Source organism: Gorilla gorilla, chromosome 12 (genome assembly GCF_029281585.2).
Source record: "Gorilla gorilla gorilla isolate KB3781 chromosome 12, NHGRI_mGorGor1-v2.1_pri, whole genome shotgun sequence".
Taxonomy (NCBI): domain Eukaryota; kingdom Metazoa; phylum Chordata; class Mammalia; order Primates; family Hominidae; genus Gorilla; species Gorilla gorilla.
In genome coordinates, this window is record NC_073236.2 from 90,233,893 (window position 1) to 90,248,226 (window position 14,334).

At 37.2% G+C, this 14,334-nt stretch overlaps 1 long non-coding RNA gene across 4 annotated transcripts in view; it reads left to right on the top strand.

Moving 5' to 3' along the window:
• The window catches only part of LOC129531819 (uncharacterized), a 210,501-nt gene that overhangs the window by 171,504 nt on the left and 24,663 nt on the right, over positions 1 to 14,334 (top strand). For all 4 annotated transcript variants that reach the window (XR_008677246.2, XR_008677244.2, XR_008677245.2 and 1 more), the window contains exon 2: positions 6,752 to 6,967. This is a non-coding gene — a long non-coding RNA (uncharacterized lncRNA). The remainder of the gene's footprint in view (positions 1 to 6,751; positions 6,968 to 14,334) is intronic.

Genomic DNA, 14,334 nt, shown 5'->3' on the forward strand with positions numbered 1-14,334 from the left:
TATTTCAGGAAAGTCTAATAGTTTGTTTTATAGTACTGACCTAAAATAGTTGAAAAATGGTTAGTGTCCCATTTAACTGAAGTTACAGTGAAAGAGAGCTCCATATTTTTCCTCTTATTTGTATTTCTATTCAAAAATAACTAAAATTAATATGAACTTTAATAATTTATCCTCAGCTATTCAGAAAATTCAACTATGCAGAAGAAGCTATAAACTTAAGAGAAGTTGTTAGTTCTTTGGGATAGTCATAGTCAAGTGGACAATTGCTTTATACAAGCCATTCAACAAAAATATATTGAGTGCCTAGTCTACTACGTGCCAGGCAATGAATGTTCTAGTCTCTAGAGAAGCTTTAGGTATCAAAATAGATTCAAATCCTGGTTCTTCTTGATTTTTAATTTTAGTAGAGGAAGGCAAACGATAAACAATATAAATACATCAATATATACAGAATGTGAGATGGTAAAAAATTCGTTGAGAGAATATAAAATAGGAAATAGGGATATCAAGTGCCAGTGAGGGTAAAAAGAAGTCGAAACTGTAAACAGGTTAATGAGGAGAGGTCTCCCTTAGAAGTGGTATGAGGAGCAAAACCCTAAAGGAAGTGAGGAGGCAAGCCATGCAGGTGTCTGAAGAAAGACTTTACCATACCTTACACCTTTACATTGTCATTAAATGCAATCCTTCAGTAATCTCAATTTTAGTCACTCTACATTTGGCCACTATTGCTTGTATTTGCAGTTCTCTCTTTGTGCTTCTTGACTCCAATAGTCCTTGAACCTGATGTTGATTATACATTGATCCCACATTCTTTTCACTGACTTCCAAGCCTTTTTAGGTCCTCACCTACCTTTAAATTCCATAATGAACCATTATTACCACTCCCTAACATTAACACTCCATTGTCTCTTCTTGACTTTTATATTTAGTAAAACCTTAACTCCAGAGAAATCCGTATCATCTTGTACTTTGTGCCTATAGCCTATCTGTTTAAATTAAGAACCGCTAACCTCGACTGGGCCCATGATGTTGCCCAGAAGTCATACTTTTATGTTCTAGTCCATTTCCTCTTCCACAGAACCAAATGAATATTCCATTCTCTTTTCCATCTCATTTTAACTCCAATTCACTGTCATTTTTATGCCATTCTTCCAACTTCACCAAGAAAATAATATCATTTAGAAGAAAAGTTTGACAAGCCCCCACCATCACACTCAATAGCTACTGGCATCACTTCAGCCTCCTATTCTATTATGATGGATGACATGTTTGTGCTGCCATCTAACACCAACCCCTCCTTTGCCCCATCTTGTCAGATTTTGCCAATCCAAAGGCACTGCAACAACCCTCTCCAGCAATCTTTCTCCTGTATTGTCATTTTTTTTTTCTCTCTCTCTACTGAATCCTCTTTATCAGCTTGCACACAAACCTGCTGTTGAGCCTAGGTCTCTACCAGCTCATTTGCTATGTAGCAAAACTCCTCAAAAGAGTTGCTATACTTATTGCATCTGATTTCTCTTATTCCCATTCTTTAAAACAAACAAACAAAAAAAACTTTAATTAGACTTCCACTCTTCCTAGCTTCTTAAAACTGCTTTTTCAAGGTCACCAACAACCTTTATTTTGCTAAATCCAGTGATTATCTCCCAGTCTTCATCTAGATGGACTTCTGTATACAGCTTGACTCAGTTTGCATTGTCTATTAATTCTTCCTTTTATTGCCTGTCATCTAGTAGGTCCTAAAGGGACATTAACAGAAATTCACTGAGGTGAGAGCCCTGAATCTGTGGAGTATTATAGTAAAAATTACGTTCATATAGTACTTTAATATTCAAAATAATTTATATATTATATACTTTAATCTTTACAATAATCAGGTGAAAACTATGTTTAGATGAACTACCTTAAGAAAAGAAAGGAGACAAAGGTATAATTAGATACACGTATGTAGCTTCTTAGCAGCAGAAGCATGTCTATGCTGGACAGAGCATACTGGATAATGGGGGTTGAGTAGAGGTGTGTAGTACAGGGTGCTAGAGAGGGAATCTTGCCAAAGAGAGAAGAGGACATGAAAAAAAAAGTTAATTTTGTCCTATTTGTCATTTTACTCCCAGACTATTTTAAAGTATAAGACATGCTAATATGAAAAGTTTAAAGTAATAGGGCAGAATCTTTGAGGTTGATTATAGGAATGAAAATAAAAAGCTGTTGAACTCTGCCCTTACTCCTAATGGGAAATCACCAAATAGGCTCTAAATTCCAACTATTGCTCCCTCTTTGCAAATACCCATTGATTAAAAAAAAAAAAAAAAAGGTATGAGGCCATTAGAGTTTAGTGCCCAACATTTTTTACCCTGAATCTCTAATATTGCAAGAGGATCTGGAACTCACTAGAGTTCTTTGCATAGACTGACTTAAGAAGGTTGCCACTATCAATATTTCTAGAGTTAGTCTTTGGGCACAAGGAAATCTAGGTAATAATTATGGGAATATAAATAGTTGCCTGGTTACTATCCCCAGTCCCTGTCTCACACACACTTACCCCAGCCCCCTGCCAAATCAAATTCATAAACAGATGATCTATAGCTCTTGTATGGCAACAGTTGCCATTTGTTGGAGATAGTAAAACATTCCACAGAGCATCCTTCCATGAAGATTTAACTTTTCTCTTTCTTTGATCTGAAGCTGATAGAGGACAACACCTAGACAAATTAATAATAAAGAGATCCCATTACTGTCATTTACTTCCACACATATAAGGATAAAAAGACCATCCTCACATGAAATTGTAATGCTGATTACTTTTATCTGCTCACTTTAAATCCAATCACTTATCACATTTTATCAAATACATGGATGATTCCAGTTTCATAAATTGAGACAACACAATTCAGTGTCTTGACACTGCATTTGCTATCAATTATGGTAGGCATAATCTCAAGTATTAAAGGAGAATTTGTGTGTCTAACAAAATACTGCTCAAGGAATTGTGCTGCTTTTACATAGTGTTTTAATGTTTTAAATTTATTTTATACTATACACCTAGATGAATTCTAAAAGAATCAATGATGTAGGTGTTGTGCCCACTCTGGCCTCTGCCTCTTGCTCATTTTATTTTGTTTTAATTTTTTTGAGATGGCGTCTCATTCTGTCACCCAGGAATGCAGTGGCACAGTCTTGGCTCACTGCAACCTCCGCCTTTTGGGTTCAAGCAATTTTCCTGCTTCAGCCTCCAGAGTAGCTTGGATTATAGATGCCCCCCACCAAGCCCATAGTAGATACGGGGTTTCACCATGTTGGCCAGGTGTGAGCCACCATGCCCAGACGATTGCACACTATTTTAAATCTTAGTTTATCAACCTTTATATGATCTGCAATTCTGATATGTCCTCAGTCTAGTTTTGTTTTGTGTTCAAAGACTTGTTTAAATAGAGACATACAACCCATCAGAGGTACTGGTGTCTAAACTCAGGAGTGCCTTTAAGCTAGTTTCTTCTCTGAGCCTGGGTTTCCTCATATATAAGATAATGATAACAGCTACCTCCATGGAATATTGTGGGAACTCAATAAGATAATGTGAGCCAGAGTGATTGCACCAATATTGGGGGAACCCGGCCCCAATATTTCAATGTAGGTTCTTTCTATTTTCCATAAGTGTCGGCTGGCTGAGAAATAAAGAGTGACAGTACAAAGAGAGGAATTTTACAGCTGGGCCACCGGGGGTGACATCACATATCAGTAGGACCATGATGCCCTCCTGAGTCTCAGACCAGCAAGTTTTTATTAAGGGTTTCAAAAGGGGAGGGGGTGTAAGAACAGAGAGTAGGTACAGAGATCACATGCTTCAAAGGGCAAAAAGCAGAACCACTAATAAGGGTCTAACAAAGATCTCATGCTCCTGAGGGAACAAGACAAAGGACAAAAGCAGAACTACTACTGATAAGGGTTCAACAAAGATCACAGGGCAAAGGGCAAAAGCAGAACCACTGATAAGGGTCTGTGTTCAGCAGGGCACGTATTGTCTTGATAAACATCTTAATAGAAAACAGGGTTCAAGAGCAGAGAACTGGTCTGACTGCAAATGTACCAGGGCGGAGTTTTTCCAGCCCTAGTAAGCCTGAGGGTTCTGCAGGAGACCAGGGCATATCTCAGTCCTTATCTCAACTGCACAAGACAGACATTCCCAGAGGGGCCGTTTACAGACCTCCCCCCAGGAACGCATTCCTTTCGCAGGGTATTAATATTAATATTCCTTGCTAGGAAAAGAATTTAGCAATATCTTTCCTACTTGCACGTCTGTTTATAGGCTCTCTGCAAGAAGAAAAATGTGGCTCTTTTTGTCTGACCCTGCAGGCTGTCAGACCTTATGGTTGTCTTCCCTTGTTCCATAAAAATCCCTGTTATTCTGTTCTTTTTCAAGGTGCACTGATTTCATATTGTTCAAACACACGTTTTACAATCAGTTTCTACAGTTAACACAATTATCACAGTGGTCCTGAGGTGAGGTACATCCTCAGTTTACGAAGATAACAGGATTAAGAGATTAAAGACAGGCATAAGAAATTATAAAAGTATTATTTGGGAACTGATAAATGTCCATATTAAAATGAAATCTTCAAAATTTATGTTCTTCTGCTGTGGCTCCAGCTGGTCTGTCCGTTCGGGGTCTCTGACTTCCCGTAACACACCTTGTCCTCCCTTTCCCTTGCCTCGGGATACCCCAGAAGTGCCCATGTGTAAACACATCAAGAATGTGTTTTACTCACAGAAGAATCTTTCCTTATGTTTTCTTTTATACTCCCGTTTTTCCACAGAAATCATCATAATAGAAATGGAAATAATACAAGACAACCTACAATCTCCTTACTCACGACATATACTTATTCGTTCAATATATTTTGATAAAGCATCTGTTATGTGCCAGGCATTGTTCTAGGGTTTAGAACTATAGCAGTAAATGAAACAGACAAGAATTCTAGCCCTCAAATAACTTAAATATGAATAGCTTTTATATGTTTTTGTTTCTTTCAATTCTCCTCTATATACAGAAAATAATGTATACTTGCAGTAACAGTATTCATGCTTTCTATTCTGCTTCTTTCATTTAATATTGGATTTTACAGTGTCCACATTGTTAAACTTTATAAATTTATATGTCATATAATATATCATATATGTTATAATTGTAAATTTTATGTCAATATAATATTTCATACACAGTAATTTATTCATTTCTCTCATATTGGAAATTTAGTCCCAGCCCCACACCCTGCTGTGATGAATATCCCTTTGTGTTTACATTTTTTTCCTCCTGATTTCCTTTGTATAAATACATCAAGGTGGGATAATTGGTTCAAATTATAACAATATGATATTGATTGAATCATTTAAGTACAAGTTAAGAAAAAAAGTCCAACTCATTCAATTAGCAGGTTTTCTCTACACATTTTTAATGGTGGCTTCTGCCAGCTCTAACTTTACTATGTCCTTATAACTCATAATTTCAGAGAAAGAGAAGAGAGTGAGAGGGAGAGAAAAAAACACACCCTTGAACCAATCAGTGTGGATCATGTGCATATACAGGGAACAGGGGAGGGTCAACCCTATCCAAGTAACATGGACTGAACAAAATTTTTCTGGGTTAATTCTCCAAAGAGATGATGGACCCACCAAAATGTATACAGTTCCATTATAAATATTTATATAAATGTTTACAAATTTGATAATTATTTAATTTTATTTATTTATTTTTGAGACGGTCTGTCTGTGTCACCCAGGCTGGAGTGCAGTGTTGCAGTCTTGGCTCACTGCAACCTCTGCCTCCCAGGTTCAAGCAATTCTCCTGCCTCAGCCTTCCAAGGAGCTGGGACTACAGGTGCCCGCCACCATGCCCAGCTAATTTTTGTATTTTTGGTAGAGACGGGTTTCACTATGTTGCCAGGCTGGTTTTGAACTCCAGACCTTGTGATCTGCCCGTCTCAGCCTCCCAACATGCTGGGATACAGGTGTGAGCCACCACTCCCAGCCAATAATTATTTATTAAACACATATTGTTTGCTCTGAAAAATATAAAGCAAAGGGAAACTTGCCCTGAATCTTCAGTGGTCCATGATTCAGTCTGAAAGTTGTACATGTACATTCTTGCCCTAGAAGGAATATCTCTTAAGAGAATCTGAGGTTTAAAATTACAAAGTAACGTGAGTAGACCACATAGGTGAAATACAGTGGAGCTTGTTCTAGTACTGAGTGTTATGGCACTTTGCATTTGATCTCATTCTAGACCTGAAGTCTTCTTCACACACAAAGTAATGAGGAAAGGATAGGAGATGATAAATAATTTAGTACTCAAATTTGTGAAACATACATAGACTGTTATAGGAATTCAAACTATATTCAGTTACAAGAGGCAGGAACACAGAGACAAATTTTTGCCACAAGTCTCTTGAAAACAAAAATGATGGGATTTCTAAAGTAGAGGGTGTGTGACAAAAGATAATCAGGATTGGCAGAGTGGGTCCAGGTTGGGCAAAGGCCACAAATATGAAGTGCATGAATTTGAACGTGATGTTCTCAGTGGTGGCAGGTCATTGTCATTTCTTCAGCAAGAGGATGGCACAAAGAAAACAGTATTATATAATCAGCAAAAAGCAATATTGTCTTGCTCTAGGGAAGCTGAGGGACGTGGAAACAGATTTTCGTTTTACTGAGCTTTCACAGTTGTTATTAAACCCCAAAACTTTCTTTTTCTTAGAGCATGAAGAATATTAAGAAAACTAAAGCAGGATCAAGCCCAATGCACTGATGAAGAATATCCTAACTGAAACATGCTACGTCATCTCAACACGTTTGATCCTCACATGACAAAAAATCAGCACTGATGATCCCCAGGAAGAGGGGGTGGCAGCACTTTATGATAGGAAAGATTCTTTCTGCTCCCAGACTTTCCTAATGCAGCCCTCCATTCCAGGTAATTAGATTTCTAATCATTAAATGAGGCAGCATTAACAATCCCTTGACATTTCAGCCCAAAGACCAGAGTACAGATGAGAAGATTTTACTTTTTTGCATATCTTTTCCTTCTCTTTAAATTGAAGGTTATTAAAACTGACCCACTGGACAGGCCTAAGAATGCATCTAGTTCTCCTTGGAGGACTTGGGTGTGGTAGTAATTAGACACCATTCAGGCTATTGGTCTCCAGTTGGTAGACTGAAAAAATAGACTCAAACAAACTTAAAAGGTTTTGAGGACAGGACTTCTTCACTTTATATTTGCTTGCCTTCAATCTAACTATGGGATACTTACTGCCCGTACTGGTGTATGTGCTCAGTAAGCATTTGAATAGTAAATGAATGAACCGCATATAACAGTTGCTTATTAAACATTTGGTAATTGCCTTTTTACCGGTTTACAAGTTTTCTGGCTCTGAATGTTCGTGACTAGAAGTCAGTAAGACAGAACAGTGGCTTTTCCCTCCACAGTAAGAAGAGCTGTGGAAAAGAAAAGGAAGAGAGAGATGAAAGAAGTGTTAACCTCACTGTAGAGAAATGTGCCAAATGGACCTTTGTTATCCTTAGTTATTGAAAAGCCTGCTGTCAATTGTAATAATAGTTTTCAGAGCTATAAACAGAATAAAGAGATAAGTTGAAGATGCCATTGTTTTGTCAATTGTCCCATTTTTAAAGCTTAGCATAGTAGCTAGCACATAGGAGACATTCATGCATATTTGTAAAATGAATGAAATATGGTCCCTTCCTTCAGAAATTTTATGGCAAGGGAGACAAAATGCCACAGAATTGTGAAAACTTAGAAATGTTATATAGCTTACTACTCAGTTAATGGTCAACTCATCCACAGTTAATTAGCAATGAATTTATCTTCTGAGCTATTTCCCAGAATAGACGCTTCTGTGTCAAAAGGAAATCCCGAGAAAATCAGAAGATCAAATATTGCAGTTTGTCGGATAAATAATACATATACTTGTGAAATAATGAGAGAATAAAAACATAAATGAAAAAGTTCCCCAATTGAAACCTTTCATTTTTAGATAATTGCCCTGAAACACACAATAAAAGCTTGGGAAAAGGCATCAAATTTGTGAGATATACATAGCTAGTTATAGCCTTAGTAGCTCTCATTTTGAAAAAAATATTTTGCAAGTGTAGCTCACTACTAAGATATCCTGAGTATCCAAACCAGATGGCCTAAGGTTTACTACCTCAAATATACAGCCCACATGTCCACTGAATTGTGTAAGGGGCTGACTGGGGATGTTAGATAACAACCCAAGAAACATAAACGCCCTTGAAGTCAGAGAAAATTGTATAAAAATATGTAGCCGTCCACAGATTTAAAATGTTTAAAACACCTTAAAAATGTAACACATGCAAAATAAATATAAGAAATTTAAAACTGGCTTTGGATTAACATGTTATAATGCAGAAGTAGTAGATGGATTCCTTGATATCTGAATAATCAAGATCCCAGGCAGGATTTATAATTTAGGAGAGCTAATACACAGAGCTATATATGCTGGTCCAACACTAAGAATTCAGCAGAGCTGTATCATTGTCTTCCTGTAGAGACTTGTAATTTTTTTCTGTCTGATTTTAGGACAGAAGAGTACATAGATAGGTGAATCAGAGATTTATATTTATAGTTCTATTTCTATTTGATACCAAAGCTTGCATCAGAACAAAATCAAACATTTAAAAAGGGAATTTTCATTTTATATTCTTAGTGCTCAACACTTAAAAATCTTCTGCATAATATCGTCCCATGTTCTTTGTATTTTGCATTACCAATTAATAGCAATTTAATTGGTATTCATTCAATAATACTGAATTCATTCAACAGACATTTATGGAGTTCCTACTATGTGCCAGTTGCTGTGCTAGGCTCTGAACATGTATAACAATGACTGAGATAGGACCCATGCCCTGTTGAAATTCACAGCTTTCGAAGATTCATTTAGTTTAATTTCGTTATCAGTAGTGATCGGAAAAATGGCTAGTTGTTTAAGAGCAAATTCCTTGGAGAGGTTGGTGTGGACACTGAATATGGAGAAAAATGTAGAAAATTAAACTAGAAAAAGTATTAGGCATGTTCTTGTTAATGTAATTTCAATGGAGAGATAAATTTGAGTTTGAAATTGGGGTATGTAAAATGAGAAATGATCATTATATTTTAAAATTAGACCTTGATAGACATAGAGAGGATGGATTGGAAGACAGGCTGAAGACAGAGAGATTATCAGGGAAAACTTTGAAATCTTTAAGGGATATTGAAACTTTGGGACTAAGACTGCATAAATATGAGAATAGAAAAGAATATTCTCGAGCATTTTTAAGGCAGACTTGACAAAAATCTTATTAATCAGTATGGAATTAGGAAATCAGATGTGTATGGATTATGATTAAAGCAAGAAGAGTTGTTGACACAGTTTAAATAGAAACATAAGAAAATAAAAGGCTAATGGCTGACTTTGGGGAAAGCTGAAAATTTAAGAGACCAAGAAGAGAAAAAGAAACGACTGAAGAATCTGGAAGAGAACTATGCTTTATTATAGGTGAACACAGTGAAAGCAAGTACAAGCAATGAAGCTCAAGAATTACTTATTACGTAAAACTGGAACTCCAAACAGTTCATTCTAACCTTGTAATTTTCAAGATCAGAAAAAGGACTTGCCCAGTGAATTTGCTCATGTAGTGGCAGAGCTAAGGCTCGAGCCCCATGTTGTGATTTCATAGTCAATTTTTTACTTGTATTATACATGTTCCTTAATATTTAAACATTAAAGTTGGCCGGGTGTGGTGGCTCACGCCTGTAATCCCAGCACTTTGGGAGGCCGAGGCGGGTGGATCACAAGGTCAGGAGATAGAGACCATCCTTGCTAACACTGTGAAACACTGTCCCTACTAAAATTATAAAAAGTTAGCTGGGCGTGGTGGGATGCGCCTGTAGTCCCAGCTACTCGGGAGGCTGAGGGAGGAGAATCGCTGGAACCCGGGAAGCAGAGGTTGCAGTGAGCTGAGATCGCGCCACTGCCCTCCAGCCTGGGTGACAGAGTGAGACTCCTTCTCAAAAAAAAAAAAAAAAACAAAACGAAAAACATTAAAGTTAACTTGCTATTATAACTTTCCCTCTCTCTTCTGCCTTATTTGTGTCTTCTGGAAATAAAATTTTTATTTAATAATATATTTTCTTTCTTGATATACTCGGATTCAGCCTTGATCTGAGATTTTAAAAACTTGAGTTCAAAATATGTCCCTGAGCACGTTCCTAAATATCTATGCAGCTTAATTCCCCAGTTGAAAAATTAATGGTTGATCTAAATGATCTTTAGTATTCATTTGTATCTATGGTATCTTAGCTACCTATTTAGATATTTGATGAGCAACCATCACTAGGTGTGTCCCAATCTGTGTGGAGACAGATTAAGGAACAATATTCCACAGGCAAATTAGAAGCATCTCCAAGACTTTTCCAACTCTGGAGGCGCATGGTGTACATTTTGGAAACATTCATCCTTAGACTGCAGCTGGGGAAGTCGGGCTTTTGCTGATGATGGTAATGTCTTATCATATGGTTCTGACAGCATATAACATAGGTTATTTTGCCATGTCTGCTGTTTTGCTATTTTTGTGTCTTTGGGGAAAATAATTGACCAAATTAGACTTCCTGCATATTCTTAAACATTCATGATAAAGCTCAGAGCTGCAACACTGTTCCAATTTCTTATTCATAGCTTGTTATTTTAAAAGTTGTTGCATTTTGCAGAGACATTATACAGTGCATATCTTGCCTGAAAGGGAAAAAAAATTAGCCCACCTATATCCAACAGACAGAGTTGTCAAAAAGCACAGCAAATTCCCTTTTCCCACTTTCTCGACTACCTAGGCCATCTCCAAATGTACACTTTGTTTCATGACAATTGAGGGAATAAAAAAGCAGGTTAAAAAAATCCCTGAAAGGGCTGTTGTGGTAAAGAGGGATTTTAATGATATTTTGACATTTTTTGGATGAGTGCTTTGATAGAACAAACTGAGAAAATGCTCAGCATATGGGAAGCTTTCACTATTCATATATGAACTACCTGTAACTATAATTTCTGTTAATTGTATGTAATATAGAGAAAATAATACATTTAAAAAATTTTAATATGTAGCACATTTTTGAGTGTCATAATCCCCAATTTTGGGAGTCCTAAATTAAATATATAAATCTGGACATAGCGAGTATGTTTCATTAAAAATGGTTGAAATAGACTAAATAAATGAAAAATTGACATTAAAAAATACATTAGAATAAGATAACCAAGTGAAAAGGCAGAGTTTCTTTCCCTGGAGATGTTAAAAATTGGAATGAGTGCCCATCTGTACAGAATTATTTAGATACTCTCTTTCCTGAAGGCTAGCAGAACTATTTGACCTCCAGCAGTTCATTTCAACACTCAAAGCTTATGATTGCCTATTACTCTATTGTTTTCTCATTTAAAAGCTGGCTTAACATTATCTCAGAAACACAGGCTTTATATGTAAAGGTTTTTGTTTGGACTTGGAGTGGAGATTGAAATAGAATATTTTGCAATATGGGAGACAGGGCAGTGTTTCTGAAGTGTGAGGGCACAGTGATTAGGAAGAGCTAATGTCCTAGCAGTTTGCACTTCTCATGCCTAATTTGATAAATGGTAATGAGCATCTGCTAATCTCCAGTGTAATGAGAACCTATTTGTAGTGCTGACAACCTGAAAAAATGTGTGTGTGTGTGTGTGTGTGTGTGTGTGTGTGTGTTTGTTAGGGTATAGGAGAAATTTTCACTCTTGCATCATGAGCACTCACCCATGTGCATGCACGCACACACATACACACCTTAAACCCTAAAAAATAATTACTTAATCTATTGCAGGGTCAAATTTATTTTAGCCAAATTTAGTAGAGGATCTTAATGATGCTAATAACTTCCAATCTGATAATGCGTTATTAGCTCTCCTTCCCACACAGCGCTTCTCCTCTAGCCAATTCTAGATGTAGCCATTGGCAGGTGGTGCCCTTTGCTGGCTGATGTTGTCTGGCTAAAGACCCTGCTGTCCAGGTGCTGTATTCTAGGCTTGGCTGCCAAAATATCAGGGGTGTGGGTTAAACCACATGCACTGCTGACCAAAGTGGCCTCCTAGCAGCCAAATCTCCTCTCTATTCCTGTATTACCTGAGGGAAAGCCATTCCTTAACATCTCCAAATAGTTTCAGTAATGGGGAGGACAATGGCTGGTTTGAGCCAGCTGCCTTGAGAAAGAGGCAATTATCTTGGCTGGGATTAAGTAGCTACAGGTGTCAACACCTGCTGCATAGTTAAAGGCTGTCTACATGACCACTGTTTACTCTCATCTTGAAACAGGTCATTTGGTGCTTGAGTCAAGGGAAACAAAGTCTTTGGCCTTAATTTGCTTCTCCTAACAGGCAAGCAAAATAAAAGCAGAATGAAAACACAATCCCCTTGGCTTACTCAGAGAAGGGACAAACGTGAAAATTCGGAGTTCACATTACAATAACTCTTATTTTGAAAAACAAATTGGAGTTTACATTTCCAAGATTGTAAAAGTACAAATGTTTTACAATTTAGTATTCTGAAAGAGATGTACCCATGGCCTTTCCTTTTTCATTGTGGCTATTGTTGTATTTTTTATACTTGTGATCAAATTAATATGAAAGCTTCTAGTAACAAGTATTTGGTGCACCTCAATGCATATCTAGTTTTTGCTCACCAGTTTGTTGGAGCTTATTACAAAACCCAAATCTTCTTGGTTCACATTTTCCAGAGCTTAGCTCAGGGTTCTTATATTCTGAGAATTGTCTTCCATGAACGTTTCTTACTGTACATTCTCATAGTACTTTCCTATGTCTACAATTTCCTGTATTGCCACCTGATCCACAGACCAGCAGTGTCTACATCAGCTGGGATAATTAGACATGCAGGCTCTTGTAACCATCCCTGACCTATTGGATCAGAATCTACCTTAAAAAAATTCCCAACATTTTTATGTGCATTAAATTTTGAGAAGTACTGATACAACACATTTCAATTACACAATGCAGTTAATTATGTATATGTCTGGCTTCCCCAGGGAATGAAAATTCCTTGAGGTCAGGTCTTTGTTCAATTAGAGCTACCAGACTGGTAGCCTGCTCCTCATATCAATGTTCTTAAGACATCTTTCCTGTAAACTCAGTCCTGCCCTGGGCTGTGGACCACATCTTGCACATATATATCAAATTTCCCTGCTCTGCCTTTATTCCACCAGTTTAAAAGTTCAAGTTTTTTTTTTTCTTCTCATTTCTGAAGTGAAGTCTCCAGAGCCTTTCTCAGTTTGGTGACTGGATATCTACATTTTATCACTGGGCATAATTATTTCCTGAAAATGTGCCTAGTGCTCCATTGCTCCATTGCTTCTGAAAAGTAGGCTCTGCTTTATGCTTTGATTACAAACTGCTGGAGGATAGACTCTGGTCTCATTCCGTTCTCTTTTCACAATGTGAGTATAGCCATAATGGTGTACCAAAAGGCCCTTCATCAATGATTTTTTGTAAGCTATACTGTCAATTAGATGCAACTGCTTTACAAACTGTGTTATCTCTTTTAGGCCTATAGTATTTGGTAAGTAATTGTCCCAATGCATGAAATTTGTCCTACCAACTTGAAAGAATGAATACTTCCCCCAAGCACATCTAATTTATCCAGGTGAAGTATAACTCACCCAACAGATTTAGCTCCTTATCTTGCCATTGAATTTAGACTCATTTGGCAGAACTGAAAATCTCCAACTCTGTGCAAACTGATACTTGAAGCTCTTTGATCTGCTGGTATGCTTTCTCATAATTTTGGAAGGGGCTTGTGTGTGTGCGTGTGTGTGTGCACACGCGTGCTATCCTTCCTGGCCCTATCTCTGTCCTGTTTTCAAATGGAAATTGTGAAAGGACTAAGGATAGAAGACGCAACATCAATTTATGCTTATTAGAAGTAACATATTATATTTTTATTGATATGTACCTGCATATTTCAAAACACCTGCTGGCATTTTCCATTGGCTTGAGTAGCCCCATGCAAATAGAGAGACTAGGGTCTTTTCTGACTATGCCTCTACCATGGACCATTGGAGGAATGAGAGTGGAGTTGAGAGTAGATGTATACATATACCTGCAGAGAGAGAGAGAGAGAGTAAGAGAGCAAAGCGAGGAAGAGAGCAAGCACAATAATAAGCACAGATAAGCAAACATTTAGATAAGATGAGAGGTACACAAACCTTTGGTTCAGGTAAGTGTCTAGCTCTGTTACTAACTA